General features: G+C 52.7%; 2 pseudogenes; both read right to left on the bottom strand.

Annotated features, from left to right (window-relative positions):
- Positions 1–401: 401 nt before the first annotated feature.
- Positions 402–1280, bottom strand: LOC140851281 (ATP synthase subunit b', chloroplastic-like; annotated as a pseudogene).
- Positions 1281–3189: 1909 nt separating this feature from the next.
- LOC140859622 (probable cinnamyl alcohol dehydrogenase) lies at positions 3190–17303 on the bottom strand (annotated as a pseudogene).
- Positions 17304–17886: the final 583 nt, after the last annotated feature.

Here is a 17886-nt window from a genome sequence, read left to right as displayed (position 1 = left end):
AGTCAGGTAAAACCTATCCTACTAGAACCATGTCATGTAGAAGTAATTGCCTCTCCAACAAAGATTAGGCTGTAGTCATGTATGCGGTAAGATCCATTTCATTTCATTGGAATGGTCGCAATCAAAAAGATAAAATGAGTTAGTTTTGACAGCCCATTGGCACAGAAGTGGTTGACTTTATTTTATTTATTATATCATTATTTTTTTATGGTAACGTCATTGAATTCGGAGACTTGCACGTCGGATATTTCACCATTAAATCCCTTGCAATTTGACTTCATATTTCAAAATAGCAATAGAAATGAGGGGAGCAAGAGGATGTTACCAAGAAAAGGGGAGAGGAGAGAGTTAGGAAGAGGTAATAAGTAGAAGGGGAGAGGGGTAAGCAAGCAAACATCGAACACCTGTCAGGCCATGGGGAGGACTTTCTTGACGATCTCGTCGCTGAGGGGGCGATTTGGGAGTCCATCCCTTGATGGTATCCTCCTTCTGCTTCTCCAGATTCTGGAGCGCCTCGGCGAGCTCCGCCTCCACTCGCTTCGGCCCTCGGCGAGCTTCTGCTCCAGCTCAGCCGACGTCTCCTTCTTCATCTTGTTCAGCGCCGCGAGATCTCGCCGCGCCGCCCGCATCACCGGCCGCCTGCTCCTCCAGCTGCTTCACGTCCTCCGACGTGTCCTTCACCTCCCCAGCTTCGCGCGGATCGTTGAGTCCCGCTCGTCCATGAACTTCCCCAGCGGCGTGAAATAAAGCTTGTCCAGCGCCACCATCAATAGCAGAAACTCCACCGCGATCGCCGGAAGGGTCAGGTTGAAGTCGAACAGCGCCGCTTCTCCATCTGCTCGCCAGCGCCGGCAGCGGCGATACGGCTGCCGCTGCGGCGGCGATCGCGGCTGCCTTTTGGGGCAGGGAGTCGAGGAGGCGCCGAGAAGGGAGGTTTTGTTGGTGGTAGCGGTCCTGCGGGAGTCGGATTTGGCGGCCGCGACGACGACTTTGGGGATGAGTGGGAGGGGAGAGGGAGGGCGGGTGTTCTTCTGCCATTGGAGAGGACTTGGGAGGTAGCGGCGGAAGAGGAGGAGGCCATGACCGTGCTCGCCATGTTTATGGTCTTTAAGCTCGCCTCGGATTTCAAATTCCTTGGGATTCGGCCTTCGGGAGGAGGGAATGGACTGAGAGAATGGGGATTGATGAGAGGAGGGAAGAGAAGGGGAAAGATGAATGGAGGGAGCGCGGGGAAGAACCCTATCCTAATCTTTGCCACATATTGGATTGGGCTTTGGGCTTTGGACAGGGTCGGTTCTCTGTTTGAACCTGAAATATTGAAGTATTTATTTTTTTATCAAGAAATTGAATGGACGTCATTTTAATGATTGTATTTATATAATGGTGGTGTAAGTCCATGACCGGTACAAAGGTTGTTATAACAATTTCGGTCACCCCCGTTATCTTGTTATGATAAATAACATAAAACAGGGTGATCTTTGGTGACATCCGGGCTCAACTCCATTTCACTTTAACTCGTGATGAATACCATCTTATTGAAATCCTTACAGAACTTGGGAGCGGATGGATGTTATAAGGTTAAGAGAAATGCACCTAGTATCTTGGGAATTGGTATGCCAATCAATGAGACGGGGATTCAGAGATTCAATTTTTGTTGATCAAATGGAAGCTGTAATAGCTGGACATGCAGCGGGACTTTTGCTTGTCTATGGAATACAGTTGTTGGTATATTTTCAAGTCAAGTCGATCAAGTATCGATTTGCCTAAACCTTCAGCTTAACTCTATACCATTTTGAACTGATCAAAATTGATTCTTGATAAAACATGATAATCAGCTCGGTTATTTTGCGATCTATCATAAGGGACATCAATACAGAATTGATGTAATCCTAACACACAGACGGTTACCTTACAGCTCTTATCCAACTCAACAGCAGCTGTCTTTCAGCTATACTATAACTAATTACCACGTAGATAAATAATTTACGATCTTCATTCTGTTATAACAAACTAACAGCCTAAAAACTCTTCTAATGGTCTAACAGCCTAAGCAAGCTCTCTCTATATAAAGGACAAGATATTCTCCAAAGTAAGTCACAACTCATAGAGCTAAAACTCTGCTAAATTTCTTTCCGCTCCCAACTGAAGGGAATAAGAGTTATCATTCTGCTCATCCAAATCTCTCTTCTTATCTTCCAGCTTTTCTATTTCTACTATTCATTCTTAAGATCTCGACTGACTTAATCATCGGAGGGTCCTAAACTGGAGGATACCCTAATGCTCTTAGGACTTCTTTTGTAAGTTCATTTGTGGTCTATATCAATCTGGTCTTCAGCAATACTCCAGTTTGGTCTACCACCGATCTCACCGACTTTCCTCTGGAGCCTTGCAGCAATAACAGTAATAAAAGCTATAAGTATGAACCATGATTATTTGCGGTAAAGTCTTTTAACTAGATCATAATTGTTCATTTATTTGGAGAGAGATATGTGCCCATATTTCATTGATGATGGCTAACATTGGGTGCTCCAGCAGCAATGGAGATCAATGGATATCATGGAGGATAGTTGGATATATAAGATGCTTTGATTCATTAGCCTGCTATGGTCAACCAAGAGGTTGTGTCTCGCATTCGCGTGTGTGATCTTTTCTCTCCCGGATGAGAATAGGTGGAACGCTCCACTTGTGTCTCAATTGTTTGGATGTGGTTGACAAACAGTGTTATCTATGGCTATTCCTAGATGCGACGTACCTGAGAGGAGGGCTTGGAGACTCACATGAAGCTCTAAGGTGAATAATCCATGAGAGAAACAAAGAATTCAAAATACATCCCATTAATCTATCCTGAAATCTAACTGTAATATTCATAGTAATGAGATTTCTTGCAGACATAAATGTGAATAACCATGAGAGTAACAGAGAATCCGTATTTCTAGTCTTTCCTTCTTGTAACAGAATCCACAATGTAACAGCAAAACTATTTTTATAGCCATGTATATCAGAAGACATTTTTCAGTTTTACATACATGCTTGCAAGATGTTCTGTCACATTAGGCATTGTGACAACCATTAAATTATTTACTGAAGCATAAAATCTCATCAACTTACAGGTTACAGTTTATGAAGCATGCACCAACTTATGTATGTGGAGAACTTTTATTTCTCTTACATTATTAACAATATGGTAAGTCATTTTTTATTATAGCTTCCTGCCACATCCAAGATGAATCGGTATCTAACATCATTCTTTTCCATTCTCTCTACTGCCTTGTTCACATAATCCATGGGTACTACCTCAATCTTCGATGTCAAATCCTTGTCTGCCCAAAACTCTAATAACTCTTGTGTCTCTGCTATGCTCCCAATGAAACTACCTGTGATTGTCTTCCTCCCTGAATGAAGTAACAATATGCAAGTAAATTCTGGGAAGGTAATCATAAACTTAGTAACCTAGAAACAAAGTGATTAACTATATTGAAGGTACCAAATTAGTGAGTTTAACTGAATAGTTTTCATTTCGCATCAGAATGCATGTGGTCATAAAGGGCTTGAGAGTGAGAGAGAGTGTAAAAATGTCCAGCGTTATAAATTGATGAGGTGTAGAATGGCAGTTTAGTAGTTATCAAGAAGGTGGAGCCAAAGGGGTGTAGTAGTTCAGCTTCCAAGAGTTTGCATTACAGTGGTAACCATATATCTGACCGATTAGACTGGTATATAGTCATCTCAATATAGATAACATTGTTGTAACAATATTCATCATTGCAGCAAGATTTTTGTCAATCCTTGTCCGAAAACAGTAAGAATGTCAGGTAAAAAGATCAATATTAATGTGTCCTAAATAACTACATGAATTACTTTAAGGTGTGTTGCGGCCAATCGCCTCGTCGCTCGATCGTCGGGAAGCGTGCACCTGCAAAAGGAAGTCCGCACTGACCGGAGGCGGCTCCGGCGGGGACCTCGACGGTCAAGTCAGAGAGGTGACTGGGCAACAGTGAAGTGCAGACAGAGAGCTCTGAGAGGGAGAGAGAGAGAAAAGCGAGCCTGCGTAAGTGGGAGAGACGGGCGGATCGACCCCTTGCACTGTTGCCTTCCCCGGTATATATAGTGGAGCACGGTATGGCGCCGTCATCAATGGGCGGACAAGTGAGGAACTGTCAACTCACTGTAGGCTGTCAGAGCCGCCGTAAAAACATCATGTCGCCGTGTAGCCGTCTAATCACCAGGGTTGACCCGGCTCTCGGCGGGACAATGCCCCTAGGTAACCGTGCCGCATGTCCGTGTCAGAGCTGACAACGTCTGGCGGCCGTACGGCGGTTGGTGGAGTCGGCCGACCCAAGGTCGGTGGCCAGCGGAGTGGCGTCGGACTCCTCCGTCAGTCGGCGAGCTTCAAGTGGGTCGGCTACCGGACCTCTGGGTTCAGTCGGTCGGGAATAGACCGTGGAATGGCCGTGGTTAGCCGCTGATGGCGTTCGTTGGCCTGCCGCCCGACTTACGATCGGCCAGTCAGAGTCGTTCGTCGGGCCGTCGGTTAGTCGGTCGGACCGCTAGCCGGTCGGGCCCTCCGATAGTCGGTCGGTCGGTCGGTGGGGTCCCGAGGTCGGGCCCTCCGATAGTCGTCGGTCGTCGTCGGTGGGTATCCCCCAACAGTTGCCCCCTCCACTCCTAAGTCGGGTGGAGAGCTGGCCGATGCCTTCATTCGGGTAGTAAGGCCGGGCGACTGGGAGTGGATTTGTCGCATGTGCAGATCCGACCGTACCGCGGCTGATCCGTTGTCTGACACCTCACGAATCCCTAGTGATCCGAACGTCTAGTCGATGCCAGAAGTCACGCCGGCGTCCGGTGCCGGACGCCGCGTCTTGTCGTCGTCAGTCGTCACGTCGGTGTCAGAAGATCGGGTGCCGGACGATACGGCGTCAGTCGATCGGATATTCGGCGCCGATCGCGGGTGAGGCGTCCCATCGGGAATGCGGACCGGCGCGGGCGGCCGACTGCGGAGCCAACCCCCACGCGCCGCGTGTCAAGGTGGTTGGCCGGCGCCCGCTCCGGCATTTAATGCGGACGGTGCGGGCGTCCGAGGCGAAGCGCGCCGAATCCTTAGCCAACCGGCGGGCGCCACGCGTCGCGCATCTGGGGGACCTTGGTCGGCGCGGAAGCATTTCGGCCGTCGGTCGCCCTATATATATAGGACCTCCCGGACCCTGACCCACATTTGCCATTTGCTGGGGAAACTCTGTCCGGGCGATTTCTCGGTCGTCGCGGGCAGAGCTCTTCTCTACTTCCGGAGGGTCCATCGGGTTCGTGGTCCTCCTTCCCCTTCTTGCTTTCTTCTCTTCTTTCCCTTCTTTGGTTCCTGCACAATGACCAGGAAACCGACTCAGGGAGCTCGGTCGGGGAACCCGACCGACGACACCGATCGGCTCCGGAAGATGAGGCCTCCTCGCTTTCGGGGCGAACGTCGATCAGCTTCGGGAGCACTATCGCATCCCGGAGCAGTTTCGGCTCTATGCTCCAGGGGCGGCGGTCGGGTCAACAACCCTCGCCCGGCGACCTGGGGCTGTATGTTGAGGACCTTCGTGCGGGTCTTCGACTTCCGATTCCGGAGTTCGTCCGGAATCTGCTTGATTACTACGGACTCTGTCCGGCGCAACTGGCGCCGAACTCTGTCCGGCTAATCATTTCTTTCGCGCTGTTGTGTCAGCTCTTGCCGACCAACCCCGCGTTTCCCTCTTCCGGGCCTTCTTCGTGCTCCGACCCCACCCTAAGGCCCGAGGGTGGTGGCTCTTCAACCCCCGGAAGGGTCTTGCCTTCATAACCGGTCTTCCATCGTCCATTCATGGATGGAAGAATCAGTTTTTCTTGTTTCCTCTTCCTCCTCTTGGGGCTTTCCTTCTCGCTGGGGCGTACCCCGAATGAGGCCAACGACAACAGTCGGGTCGACGTGGACGACCGGGAGGACTTCCACCGACTCAAAGACATGTTGGTCCCGAAGCAGAGGGAGCTTGTTACCGAGCAAGCTCTCTATGATGCCGGCCTGAGTCTGGTCCCCCGAATAGGTATCGCCCGATTCCCCAGCTTTTCTTTTTGTTCGGTATTAGGGTAATTCTGGTCCGACCTTTAACATTGGTCGGTTTTGCAGGGACACCGCGAGGATGAGGCCGACGACGCCAAAATTCGTCAGTTTGCCGCCGCGAGGAAGAGGCCAGCGTCGGGGGCTGGCCCTTCGCGCCTTCCAAGAGATCAGCCCCAGTCCCGCCGACCGTGGAAGCGTCGGCGACCGAGGGGTCGGAGCCAATCATAGCCCTCGCGGCTCCGACTGTCCGAGTGGAGGAGAGGCGAGTCGAGGAGAGGCCGGCCGAGGAAGTGGCCGAAGGAGTGTCGGCGGTTTCGCCGCCGCGGGCGGAGCCGGACGTCGTTCGGGAAGCCGAACATCGTCCGGAGGCGTCCGCCGGCGCAACGGGGGCGTCGGGTCGAACTCCAGCGTCCCATCGCTGCCAGCCCCGTCGGTCGGGGCAGCTGATCGGGGGAAAGCCCCGATGGAGCCCTCGGAGGAGGAGAGATCAATGCCCCCCAGCGCATACTACCCCGAGGGTGCATCGGCCTTGGCCGACCACAACCTTGCGAGGAGGTTGTGCCAGGGGATCCTCCTCCCTACCGACGTCCAGTCGCTGCGATCTCGGCAGGTGACCGAGATGCTGTCGCGGTTCTACCCGTCGATGGTGGAGGTAAGCTTCGCGTCACCTTTCTCCTTAGAAGAATTTTCGCCTGCCATATAATTCTGACAAATCTTTTTTCCGTCGGCAGTTGATCTTCACCATGTCCGAGTTGGAGGCCGGATACCGAAGGTTCGGCGACGTTCGGGCAGCCTTCAAGGAAAGGTCGGCAGCGGCCGAGGCCGAGAGAGGGAGGCTGGTCGACCAACTGCAGGAGTCGGTCGACCGGGAGGCCAAGTTGACGGACGAGGTCTCCCGGCTTATGGCCGAACTAAAGTCGGCCAAGAAGGAGGCCAAGCACAAAGGTCGGGTCGTGCGTCGTCTTCGACGCGAACGGGACAGTGCCACCTCCGAACTCCAAGGGGAACGCGAGCAACTTCGGGTCAGCCTGGAGAAGCTCGCGGAAACCGAAGAGGACTTGTCCATCGCCCAAATCGACGCCGAAATTGCCAGGGCCGAGGCGGAGTTGGCGAGGGAGGAGCTGGCCCATACCGAGGACGAAGTACGGTCGGCGAGGGAGTCGGCCGACCGCGCGGTCGAAGACTTCCGGGCCTCCGACCAGTACAAGGAGGAGATGCTCGAGTCGGGCTTCGCCTCCTACAGGGTCGGGTTTGAGGACGGTCGGGATGCCGTCCATACCTTGTACCCGGAGGTGGACGTCAGCCGAGTCGCACCGCTACTCGCCGAAGAGGAGGGAACCGAAGAGGAGGCCGACCATCTGTCGGGAGGCATCATCCCAACGGAGGAAGCCGTTCCGGAGCAGGAGCCGACCGGAGGTCCCTTGCCGACTGAAGGACATCCTTCGGCCGCCGACCCATCGCCGCTTATGGTCGAGACGCCGATTCTTCCCGATCCCCCGTCGGTCGAAGAGATTATCCAGGACGAATGATCGGTCCAGCCGACTGTCTTCCTTTTGTTTTTTCTTGAAAATACATGTAATCGGCTTCGGCCCGACTTTGTAATCTCTTTTAATCAATGAATGAAATTGTCTCTTTTCCTTCTTGTTTGTAACGTTTCTTATCGCTGTAATGTCGAACCCAAGTCACCAACTTAGAGAAGTTGCCAACTCGGGTAAGTCGGTAAGACCTAACCGGCTTGCACAGTTCCGAAGTAGCTTGTATCCCGACTTTAGGTCGGTTTTCAATAATTGTAGTCGCTACTCGGGCGCATCTGTTAAGTCGGACTTCCGTAGATGCGTTCAGTCGAACATCGACCGGCGCAGTGTCGGGGGAGCGATAGTAAGTCGGATCCCCAAGCTCTTGCGTCGGGTTCTCATGTCCTTCGACAGACGGTGGCAAACCGAGTGTCGTTCAGCCGACGAAGGTCGGTCGGCGAGTAGTGGGTGCGACTAAGGTCGCGTCATATGATAGACGGTGGTAAGCCGAATATCCCTCGACCGGCCGTAGCATCTGTTAAGTCGGACTTCCGTAGATGCGTTCAGTCGAACATCGACCGGCGCAGTGTCGGGGGAGCGATAGTAAGTCGGATCCCCAAGCTCTTGCGTCGGGTTCTCATGTCCTTCGACAGACGGTGGCAAACCGAGTGTCGTTCAGCCGACCGAAGGTCGGTCGGCGAGTAGTGGGTGCGACTAAGGTCGCGTCATATGATAGACGGTGGTAAGCCGAATATCCCTCGACGGCCGTAGCCTGGTCGGAACGTCGCGGCAACAGCCGCGTGGGCTTTTAGCCTTTCTTCGGTCGGGGCCCGATCGATCAGTCGGCCGATGGATATGCCCGAAAATTCGACCGTAGAGAGTATAAACTCCCGCCATCGTAGATGCATCGGTCCGTGTAAGGGGCCGATGTGTCGTCGGTGCCAGGTCCGCGTCGATGCGTCGGGGCTGAGCGCCGATCAGTAGTCGAAGGGTTAGAACTCCGATTTTTCAAACCGAACTTGTATTCCAACGATTGGATTACAGAATTTACTGGTAATACAGCTTCAAGTTGTCGGCGTTCCAAGTCCGGGGAATGGGTTTCCCCTCAAGGGTCTCCAGTCGGTAGGCCCTCGGCCCGAAGGTGTCAGCAACCTTGTAGGGTCCTTCCCAGTTGGGAGCCAACTTCCCTTGGTCCAAGGGCTTTGACACCTCCGCCTTCCTCAAGACTAGGTCGCCAGGTTTAAAGAGCTTTGGTCTGACCTTGGCGTTGTAGTACCGGGCGACCCTCTGTCGGTAGGAGGCCATTCGAATTTGAGCCTCATCTCGCAGTTCGGGGAGAAGATCTAGGTCGGCTCTCCGGCTTTCGGAGTTGTCCGGCTCGCGGTACTGCTCGACCCTTGAAGATGGCAGGCCAACCTCGAGCGGGATCATGGCTCCTGTCCGTAGGCCAAACTGAACGGTGACTCTCCGGTCGGGACACGGGGGGTCGTTCGGTAAGCCCATAGGACGGAGCCAGCTCGTCGACCCAGAGGCCCTTGGCTTCGTTCAGTCGGGTCTTGAGTCCATGGAGCAAGGTTCGGTTCGTCACCTCAACCTCACCATTGGACTGTGGGTGCCCGACTGAAGTTAGTCGATGACGGATGTGGAACCTGGCGCAGAAGTCCTTGAAGTCTTGGTTGTCGAATTGCCGTCCGTTGTCGGTGATGATGGTGTGCGGCAATCCGAACCTGAAGATGATGGACTTTTGGACGAAGTCCTCCATCTTCCGCTCGGTGATCTGCGCCAAGGGCTCGGCCTCGACCCACTTCGTGAAGTAGTCGATGGCGACAACGATGAACTTCCTTTGGCCCGACGCCGGTGGGAATGGGCCGAGAATATCGACTCCCACTGAGCGAAGGGCCACGGAGCGACAATGGGAGCGATTTGGCTGGCCGGTTGGTGCTGAATATTGGCATACTTCTGGCATGGCTCGCACCTTCGGACAACTCGGCCGCATCCTTCCTCATGGTCGGCCAGTAGTAGCCCTGTCGTAAGACCTTGAAGGCTAAGGACTTGCCCCCCAAGTGATTCCCACAAATTCCTTCGTGAACCTCTCGGAGGGCGTAGTCAGCGTCGGTCGGTCCCAAGCACCTGAGCAGAGAAAGGGAGAACGACCTCTTGTAGAGTCGGCCGTCCATGATCACATATTGTGACGCCGACCATCGGAGTCGCTTGGCCTCCGCGGGATCTTCGGGACTGGTCCCGTCGGACAGGTACCGGACGATCGGGTCCATCCAACTTGGTTCGGACGTTAGCTGCTGCACTTCTTCGACCCGATCAATGCTCGGCTGTTGGAGGTTTTCGACAAACGTCCGACCCAAAGAATCATAGGCCGACGTTGCCAATCTGGAGAGAGCATCGGCACGGGCGTTCTCCGTCCTGGGGATGTGGGAGATCTCGAAATACTCGAGGCGGGCCACGAGATCCTTTACCTTCTGAAGATACTTGATCATGGTCGGATCTCGCGCCTCGAAGTCGCCCTTGACCTGCCCCACGATCAGCTGAGAGTCGGAGAATGCCGGAGGCTGTCGACGCCCAATTCTTTCGCCATCCTCAAGCCCGCGAGGAGCGCCTCGTATTCGGCTTGATTGTTGGAGGCCTTGAAGTCGAACCGGAGGGCGTATTCGGTGACTACACCATCCGAGTTCGTGAGCAGGAGCCCGGCCCCGCTTTCCTGAGCGTTGGAGGCTCCATCGATGTGAAGTACCCAGGTGGAGATCGGGTCCCGCTCAAAGACCGAATCTCGTCCCGAGCCTTCAGCTCCCGACCTCTTGTCGGTTGTCGGGCATTCGGCGATGAAGTCGGCCAAGACCTGAGCCTTCAAGGCAGGCCTTGGTCGGTACTGAATGTCGAACTCGCTAAGCTTCATCGCCCATTTAGCGAGTCGTCCGGATGTGTCGGGTCGGCGCAGTACGGCCCTCAGGGGCTGGTTGGTGAGTACCACGATGGCGTGGGCCTGGAAGTATGGTCGGAGCCGTTGCGCGGAGACGGTCAGGGCGAAGACCATCTTTTCCGTCTCCGAGTATCTGGCTTCGGCACCGTGGAGCACTTTGCTGATGTAGTAGATGGGCTGATGGGTTCGGCACTCGTTTTCCCGAACGAGCACCGAACTGATCGCCTCAGGAGATGTGGCCAAGTAGAGATACAAGGTCTCCCCGAGCTGCGGCTTTACGAGCAGCGGCGGGCAAGCCAAGTACCTCTTCAGGTCTTCAAAGGCCTGTTCGCATTCATCCGACCAAGAGAAACCGTTTGCCTGGCGCAGGGTTTTGAAGAACGGGAGGCACCTTTCAGCTGATCGGGAAATGAATCGGCTAAGAGCGACGATTCTCCCGTTCAGTTGTTGGACCTCCTTCTTGGTGTTCGGATGACGCATGTCGAGGATCGCCTTTATCTTCTCAGGGTTGGCCTCGATCCCTCTCTGAGAAACGAGGAATCCGAGGAACTTCCCCGAGGTCACCCCGAAGGCGCATTTGGTCGGATTGAGCTTCATTCGGTGTCGTCGAAGGGTGCGGAAGGTCTCCTCGAGGTCCTGAACATGGTCCGGGATCTGCATGCTCTTTACCAGCATGTCGTCCACGTACACCTCCATGTTACGCCCGATCTGGTCTTTGAAGACCTTGTTGACGAGTCGCTGGTAGGTGGCGCCGGCATTCTTCAATCCAAAGGGCATCACCCGATAACAGTAGAGGCCCTTGGGGGTCACGAACGCGGTGTGCTCCTCGTCTTCAGGCGCCATCCGGATCTGATTGTACCCGGCGAAGGCGTCCATGAAGCTGAGCAGTCGAAATCCGGACGTCGCATCCACCAGCTGGTCGATCTTCGGGAGCGGAAAGCTATCCTTCGGGCACGCTCGGTTGAGGTCGGTGTAGTCGATGCAGATCCTCCACTTCCCGTTGGCTTTCTTGACCATGACGACATTGGCGAGCCAATCGGGGTACGTGGATTCCCGAATGAAGCCCGCCTCGAGCAGCTTGTCCACTTCCTCGTCGATGGCCTTCTGCCTTTCTGGGGCGAAGGACCTTTTCTTCTGCCTCACCGGCTTCATCGTCGGGTCGATGTTGAGTCGGTGAGTCATTGTTTCCGGAGGGATGCCCGACATATCTGCTGCCGACCATGCGAATACGTCGGCATTGGCCGTCAGCAATTCTGCCAGTCGATGTCGCTCGGTGTCGGGCAATTGAGACCCGATCCAAACTTTTCTATCGGGATTTTCTCCTATCGGGATCGCCTCGAGCTGCTCGGCCGGCGAACCCCGCTCTTCCTCCTCCCGTTGATCCAGTTTGTCAATTATCAGGGGATCCTTTGTCTTGTCGCTTTGGGCGGAGATTTGAAAGCATCGTCGGGCGAGCTGTTGATCTCCGCGCATCTCTCCGACTCCGTTTTTGGTCGGGAATCGAACAAGGAGATGGTACGTCGAGACGATCGCCCTGAGGGCGTTCAGTCCGGGTCGCCCGAGTATGGCGTTGTAGGCTGAAGGAATTTGGACGACCGCGAAAATGAGGGAGACCGTGCTTTGCCGTGGTTCGGTACCGACCGTCACGGGCAGGGTGACTTCTCCTTCTGTCGTGACGGCGTCTCCGGCGAAGCCGATCAAGGGCGTGGAGACCCTACTAAGTCGATCCGTCGGTAGTCGCATTCGAGAGAAGGTCGAGTAAAACAAAACATTTGTCGAACTTCCATTATCAACAAAAATTCGTTTTACATCATAATTGGCTATTGTCGCCGACACAACAACAGCGTCGTCGTGGGGAGTCTGGATGCCCCGAACGTCGTCTTCCGCGAAGGTGATTACGTCGTTCGGTCGTGGCTTTTTCGTCGGCTCCCCCCTGTAGACGTCCCCGATCCCAGCCGCTTGGAAATCATGTTGATGACCCCGGCCGTCGGCTGGTTAGTCGGTGCTTCTTCAGTCGGCTGGAGACGTCGATCGGCAGTCGGTCGGGTCGGCGGACCCTTTCGAAACTTGCCGAGATACCCCCGGCGGATGAGATTTTCGATCTCATCCTTCAACTGGATGCATCGCTCCGTGTCGTGGCCGTGGCTCCGATGGAACCGGCAGTACTTCCGATGGTCGAGGCCCTTTGCCTTCAGAGGCGGAGGCCGTCGCAGGTATTCCTTCCCTTCGATCTCCATCAAGATCTGCGCACGGGGAGCGGAGAGAGGAGTATAGGAGTCATACCTGGGACGCACCGACCTCGGAGTCTGTCGGCGGGGTGATTTTTGGATCTGTCGGGGTGGAGAAAGCCGACTACCGGCCGTGGGCCTGCTTGGTTCGGCGGGCTCCCGACCTTTTCTTCGCTTCTCCTTCGGACCCCTGGGCTCGACCAGGCGTCGGTCGGACGCTCCTTCGTCCGCGCGCATGTACTTGTATGCGCGCTCCAGTAGCTCGACGTATGTTTGGGGGAGGGTCTTGTCCAGAGAATAAGTAAATCGGGACGACCTCAGGCCCCTCTTCATGGCTGAGACCGCCATGTCTTCGTTGAGGTCCCGAACCTCGAGCGTGGCCGCGTTGAATCGCGCCACGAAGTGTCGGAGCGTCTCGTTTTCCCCCTGCTTGAGGGAGAAAAGGCTATCCGACGTTCGCGGCGGCTTTCGGCTGGTGCTGAAATGGGCCACGAACGAATGCTCGAGCTGCGCAAAGGAATGGATACTGCCCGATCGAAGACCGGAGTACCAAGCCCTGGCAGCCTTGCGGAGCGTCGCGGGGAAGCCGATGCAGAAAAGAGCGTCGGTTGCCCCTTGAATCGTCATGAGAGCTTTGTAGCTCTCGAGGTGGTCGACTGGGTCGGTGGAGCCGTCGTAGGGCTCCACGTGCGGCATCTTGAACCGACCGGGAATCGGCTCGTCGAGGACCAGTCAGGAGAGAGGTTGGGCGGTCTGGAAGTCGACGTCGTTCGAAGACTTCTGGCCGTCCATCTGCAGTTGGGCGAGTCGGCGGTCGATCTCCTCGAACCGCCGCTCGTAGTCGTCCGCTCGTCGATGCTGGGAGACCCCAGGGGTGGAGCCTCCGGAAGACTCTGAAGGAGAGGCCGACGGTGTGCGCGGCCGCTTTTCCTTCCTCGCCCGTTCCAACGGGGAAGGAGAGGGCCGCTGGGACCGTCGGTCGTCGCGCCGAGGTCGACCCTCCTCCTCCCCGTGGGAGCGCTGTTGGGAGTGCTCGCCTGGAGGCGGCAGGGGTCGGCGCGACCGTCGGCGGCTGCTCCTGGAAGGCATAGGTCGGGCCGCCGGTTGTTGCTGGAGGCTTTTGACTGCGTCGGTCAGTACGGTCATCTGCCGTACAATGGCCGCAATCTGCGCCTCCGTAGTCACTGCAGGGCGCGGAGAGCTAGGCTCCGCCGCCGGTGGTGGTGGAGAGGCCTCTTCCCGACGGGAAGAACGCCTTGCCGACCCAGTGATTCTCGATCGTTGAGCTCTTGTCTTTGTCATGTTGCCCCCTTCCTGGCGCGTCAATCTGTTGCGGCCAATCGCCTCGTCGCCCGATCGCCGGGAAGCGTGCACCTGCAAAAGGAAGTCCGCACTGACCGGAGGCGGCTCCGGCGGGGACCCTCCGACGGTCAAGTCAGAGAGGTGACTGGGCAACAGTGAAGTGCAGACAGAGAGCTCTGAGAGGGAGAGAGAGAGAGAGAAGCGAGCCTGCGTAAGTGGGAGAGACGGGCGGATCGACCGCTTGCACTGTTGCCTTCCCCGGTATATATAGTGGAGCACGGTATGGCGCCGTCATCAATGGCGCGGACAAGTGAGGAACTGTCAACTCACTGTAGGCTGTCAGAGCCACCGTGAAAACATCATGTCGCCGTGTAGCCGTCTAATCACCAGGGTTGACCCGGCTCTCGGCGGGACAATGCCCCTAGGTAACCGTGCCGCATGTCCGTGTCAGAGCTGACAACGTCTGGCGGCCGTACGGCGGTTGGTGGAGTCGGCCGACCCAAGGTCGGTGGCCAGCGGAGTGGCGTCGGACTCCTCCGTCAGTCGGCGAGCTTCAAGTGGGTCGGCTACCGGACCTCTGGGTTCAGTCGGTCGGGAATAGACCGTGGAATGGCCGTGGTTAGCCGCTGATGGCGTCCGTTGGCCTGCCGCCCGACTTACGATCGGCCAGTCAGAGTCGTTCGTCGGGCCGTCGGTTAGTCGGTCGGACCGCTAGCCGGTCGGGCCCTCCGATAGTCGGTCGGTCGGTCGGTGGGGTCCCGAGGTCGGGCCCTCCGATAGTCGGTCGGTCGGTCGGTGGGTATCCCCCAACAAGGTGCATTTAGTTTACGAACAAAATCGAAATAGGAATCATAATCAGAATGGATTAGAATGTGAATCAAAATGGTCATATTTCCTGATATGTTTAATTTGTCATTAGAATTAGAATTGGAATAAGATTTGAATATTAGATGAGAGTTCAGATTGGATTGCTGAGGATTGAAGTATATTCACATTTTATCCTATAATCAGAATAGAAATGTGACGCCTCTCAGTCAATTAACGGGAACAAAAGATTCTCATTCATATTTCCATTTTCAAGCCCAACTTCTCTCAATCAAACATGCCCTTAATTTATATACAACGAAAATAAATGATGCATTGCATACCTAAAATAAGCATCGAGCAGGTGAAATAGAGTGGTTGGGGTGCAGCACCAACTAGAAGGATCTTTCCATCTGGATTCAGAAGCGAGAGGTATGGATCTATAAATGGACAGCAGGAACAGTATCAAGAATATAGTCAAGGCTCCCATCAGCTTCAGCCATCTTGGTTGCATCACTGCTCACAATATAGGCATCAGCACCCAAGTGCTGCAGGGCCTCCTCTCTCTTCTTGTCTGATGAGCTGATGACAGTCACATGATGCCCCATTGCCTTTGCTATCAACACACCTACATGCCCAACTCCACCAAGCCCTAAGATCCCCCCCTTGAGGCCAGGCTCCAATCCACAAAACTGTCTCCAAGGACTGTAGGCTGTGACACCTGCACATAAAAGTGGGGTGGCTAGCTCTGGTGCTGATCTCTCTGGTATGCTCACCACATATCTGCACACAACAAACTAATGTTAATATTGATAAAACTAGAGCTTTTTTAGGATACTTCTTATATCATTTAATGAAAATTTTATTCATTTGTCGTGTTATCAATTGATTTTTCTTAAAAATTTTACATAACATTTCATAGTTTTTGTTTTATTTGTTGCTGATCATACATCATATTAACACTCAATACATTGGACTATATCTTAACCAGACTATATACTACTACTGTAATAGAATAGTATCGGCATGACATCCAGTACCGAAATGGCGAAATTTGAGAGCAAAAATACATAACAACGTGTGGAAGAGCTACTGACCTATGATTGACCACCATGGTGGATGAGTGGGCCGGCCATCGACATCCACACCATTGTAGGTGGGCACTGCCTTGCTGCAGTATTGCTCCCTGTTGGATTTGCAGAACCTGCAATCTCCACACGACCAAATAATGCCTCCAACGCCTACCACCTGCCCAACCTTGATCTTTCCTGCAACCTGCTGCCCCATTTCCACCACCACCTCATGCCTCTTTATTTTTGTTTATAAAGCAAGGGATAAAGAAGAAAGGACAGATAGGCTAATTAGCTGCAATCCTTATGGGTTATTCTGTTCTTTCATTTGAATATATAAACATCAAAATCATCAATCTAAACTAACCCAGGGACCAAAGGGTAGACGGCCTTGTGGACCTTGCTCCTGGCAATGTGAACATCCGTGTGGTCTAACCCACAGTAGAGTACCTTTAACAGCACGTCCTCAGGTCCCATTTCCCTGACAATGATAGCATCATATAATCCACTGCTAGCAATTTAGAAGCCATGTTCACAACCAGAAACATCTAAGTCAGATTCATTGAAGAAGTTACATGAAGATCCGCCGAACTGAAACCTGTATCGGTTCGGTGATGGATATATATCTTTGAATTTATTTGAACTGAAGTTGATGGAGTCGGTAAATCATTTGCCTACTTCATTTCAAAATCGATAAAAAAATAAAATCTTTTATTTTGAAACAAAATTTACATGTATAAAGACTCACAAAGCTTTGAAAGAGAACTAAATAAAGAGAAATCATCTTATGGTCAGGAGGTACTATAAAGGCCTTTTTGAATATTTTTATAAAATTAGGCTGAAAATCTTGTAGAAATCAAGTCCATTGGCCTATCCAATATGCATTTTCTAAGAGTTTATGTAAACCCGGTCTATATCCTATCTTTTGGACTGCAGTAAGAAAAAAAAGATACATGGAGTTTGTTTTTTTTTTTTAATCTTACAAAATTTGGACTGAGTGATATTTATGTCGCTACAGAGTCATGCTTAAATGTATGGCTCAATCACAGATTTTATAGGATTTTCAATGTAATTCTATAGCAGTATCCAAACTGGATCCTAAAGAATGTTCTATGGCCTGTGTGTATCATGAAATAACCAAAACATATACAAAGTAAATTGGCTCCAGAAATCATGTAGAAATTAAGAAGCTAGAGTAGAGTTAAAAGAAACAGGAACTTCTGACCCCATTTATACTATCCTATATTACCAACAAAAAAAAAAAAAAAAAAAGTAAAAACTATCCTAAAGCTTTGGTTGTTCTGACCTGAGAGTGAATGAATAGGGAGACAGCACACCCGTTTGATCTCTGGCCGCCCATGCAGTGGCCACCTTTGCATCCATCTTTGTAGCTGGGCTGGAGGATGTAGCAGAGAACATGAAAGGATATATAAACGGGAGTGTGTTTGAGAGCTGATTGCTTCTAAACCAGCACATCAAAGAACAGTTACCTAATCTTTACCCAAAAAAAAAAAAGGAAGAAGACCATCCAGAGGACGGGGATTGTATCTCTCGCGCGAAAGAGAGATTCACGCGAATCCACCGTTGGATCGCACAGTACCTGCTTTGAGAGCTGTGCAGTTGGTGAATAAAAAAAAATGGAATGCTTTGAGATCTATAGGCGGTTCGATCCAACGGTCAAAGATGATCAATCGTTCTTTGGTGCGAATGATACAACCCGAACCCCATCCGGATGGGTATGAGGATTTGCCGTTGATGGTCTTCCGTCTTTGGTCCAACTTGCACCAGCTTTTGGCTACCGGCGGCTTTTTTTTTTTCTTTCTTTTTTTTGCCGGCGGCCTTTTTTTTCCTTTTTTGGTACCTTGCTACCGGCAGCTTTGATGAGAAGAAGCTGATAAGAAGGTGGCTCCACATCTATACATTTATCAAACAAAAAAAAAAATGTTGGATGCCATAATGGATTTGA

The sequence above is a fragment of the Elaeis guineensis genome, chromosome 8, assembly GCF_000442705.2.
Source record: "Elaeis guineensis isolate ETL-2024a chromosome 8, EG11, whole genome shotgun sequence".
Classification (NCBI taxonomy): Eukaryota; Viridiplantae; Streptophyta; class Magnoliopsida; order Arecales; family Arecaceae; genus Elaeis; species Elaeis guineensis.
The sequence above is the reverse complement of the archived record's forward strand: the minus strand, read 5'-3'. Positions and strand labels throughout refer to the sequence as shown.